We start from the raw sequence: 3,003 nt of genomic DNA on the forward strand, positions 1-3,003 counted from the left end.
CCTCAAGGTCGACGAGTTCATCACCCACCGCAAGACTTGCCGCAAGATGAATGCCGCTTTGAGGTCATGAAGTCGGGTGACTGCATCCGCGCCGTTGTCGACATGCGCGACTGTCGGAGTAACCGTGGAAAAGTCTATTTGAGGAAGAGTATACCAAATTGTTCACAAATTGTTCACAAATTGTTCACAAATTGTTCACAACAAGGCAACTGATCGCGTGTCACATCAAGGCGTCTGGTGCTGGGCGGCGGGGGAGGGTGGGGTTTCAGTGGGATCCAAAAACGGCGAGCTGAGGTCGAGAATAGGAGTTGGGTCCGTAACGAGCGGTATCTTGGGTACCATGACGTAGCTCAGAACCATGTTTAATGATACTCATGCTGATTGATGAGAGTCTTTTTTCCTGCGTCTACTCGTGCATGGCTTCCTGCGAAGCAGATCGGCGAGACGAACTCGGCAACGACTGTTGAACGAATCTTGACCTCATGGTGCTCAATCGAGCATAAACCCTGTGGATTAGTCAGTCGACCCAGATATGGTGGATGCGCAACGAGTCCTCAATGAAAAATGAAGCCTAAATATCTGATCGCCCATCACAGCCCGCACTTGAGATGTTTAAACCTCAAACCACACTTCAGGTCTCGTACCTCAAGACCTATTTGTTATCAGATGATACTATGAAGCTGAAGGGGGGGGTAGCTTGATGTTCGCTAGGTAGGTTAGCAGCTTTTTTCGAGTCAATGGCGGTCGTCGTCGCCACGCCCGCCACATCAACAGGGCCCCCTGCACCGCGAGTTCGTGACCACCAAGAGACTAAATTAGGACCTCGTGTGCGGGAACCCCCGCATGTTCGTCAGCCACTGCCACGACAATCCATCCATCTTGGGGGGTTTCAACTGCGATGTCTTCTGCTCTGCGATTGAACCTATGCTGGCCGTGTCTTCAAGCAAGTCAGACCAAGTGCACTATTCATGCAATGCGGCCCGATATATAGCAACCACACCCAGACTTTCATGGCTGCGTAGCCGAACCAGAGGCGGCCGGCCCTCCACGGGTTGCCCGTGGGGGCAGACATGCGTGGTTCAGGGAGTGATTGCTCCTCTTCATTTCCGCACTCTTTGAAAAACTAATAGCTCCAAATACTGATCAACATCGTCGTCGGCGCATTCTTAGTCTCATCATTGGCCTTGAAAGATGATTTCAACACCTCCTGCTCAATTTCCACTGGTTTCTTTAGGACTTCAATACGAGGTTGTGCTACATCTAGTGGCGACCAAGACATCGGCTTATGCGGCGTTCGGCTACAAAAATGCAATCCTGAGATAGAGGAATAAGGGATCGTCACGTGTATGCCGAGGTATGCTAAGCTCTGTGGTTCGGTTGCAAACTAAATATCTTTGTGGGCTGTAGCAGCTTCATATTTTAGCTTCTGGGAACCGATCAGTGGCGGCCGGAAAGTCAACGCTGAACCTGAAATGAATTCTATATCAATCAAAGGAGCCTTGAGAAGTCCATAGTCTGCAGCTCTACCTGGTTCGCAGTGAGCAGCAACAACTGGCTTTGGTCTCGAAAACCGTCTTCAACCAGAGCTTGGCTTGCTTCACTATCGGCGTCGGTCTCATCGATCTCCTCAAACCACGTTTTGAATCGTTGGTTTCTTGCTGCTGATATCCAAGAAAAATTACAGATAAAGAACTGGCTGCTGGGGTAGGGTTGCAGGACACTATCGCGATGTTTACTTGAGCCCCGGAGGAAGGCGCCGCTGTCTGTGCGGTTTGACATGTCGCCAAGCCCTCGGCCGAGGAGATGGGTGCAGAGGGGGTGCCCATGTAGATATTGCAGGCATATTACCCATTGCACTGCGAATTGGTCGTCTCGGCGCCAGCGTCAATCGCCATGGGTATGATCTCCAGCGTACTCGGCCACCTACGTAGGAGCACATGGGCAGTCGTCGTCGGCCATGCGTGGTGCCGGATGACTCGTGTACGTAGGGTGATTTGAGCCCCCGCAAAAACTCATCTCGGGTCTGAACGGTTCGTCACAGGCTCAGTTCTCCGCCAGACTGTGAGTCAAACGCCCCGATTTGTAATGAGCTCCGTCAAATGCTTTGCCACAATTGAACCGTGTCGTGGCAGAGTAGAGATCCTAGCGGACGAAGAAATTGGGGAAAGCAGTGCCTATGCACCTGACGTTGGCGGTCAAGGTCATCCAAGCTTGGCAGGCAAGTGGCTCGATCTCACCACAGCCATGATTAAACCGTTTTCGGTACCTCAATCGTCTGTCGTGTCAGCTGGAACCCCGTGGCACGCCTGGTCTTTGAGGTCGCGGCCTAGACCCTCTGCGGATGTCTGTTGTTCGCTGCTGGCCGTCACTTCGCTGGCTGTTGGGCTCTGCGGCTAACCGCTGGTTGGGATCGACTTCCGGATGGGGACAGATGCCTTTGGCCCTGGCTGCCTGGCCCGGGGCGGCGGGTTCCAGGTCGAGAGCTGGGTCTAGGCTGTGGAAGGCAGTGGATCAGAAGACGGGAACAGAAGAATGCGCTTGTCTTATCTGAACCGTGGGTGGTCATCTATGTCTGATCGGGTTTCATCGTTGAGTCTTGGGGTTGAGGAGGCAAAGACAGAAAGAAGACCGAAAATCGAGCGAGGGCTTGCTGGTTGGGAAGGGAACGTAAGAGTCATTGGCCTCGTGGCGGGAAGCCCGTCCGTTTCCATCCGGTTCGGTCCCCTAGAAGGTGCCTTGAGAGACGGACTGGCTCCTGGGGAGGTACCTATCCTGGCGGTGGGTAGGCAGGCAGGTTAGGTAGGTACAGTGCCCATCTATTCCGTCGTCAATCGAGCCGGGTCCGCTTCAGGCCCACACGGTCCCCGTTTAGGCGTGCATTGGCGCCTGGAACCCTGCATGGCGTAGCCAGCCCGCAGTGTCCACAAACCCCCCTCGCCCCCTGTACCTGCTCCGTGCAAAGGCCAAGCACTTACCGCTCCCCGTCCTCCGAACCAGGCAAGG

Source organism: Verticillium alfalfae, genomic scaffold (genome assembly GCF_000150825.1).
Source record: "Verticillium alfalfae VaMs.102 supercont1.1 genomic scaffold, whole genome shotgun sequence".
In the NCBI taxonomy this organism is placed as follows: domain Eukaryota; kingdom Fungi; phylum Ascomycota; class Sordariomycetes; order Glomerellales; family Plectosphaerellaceae; genus Verticillium; species Verticillium alfalfae.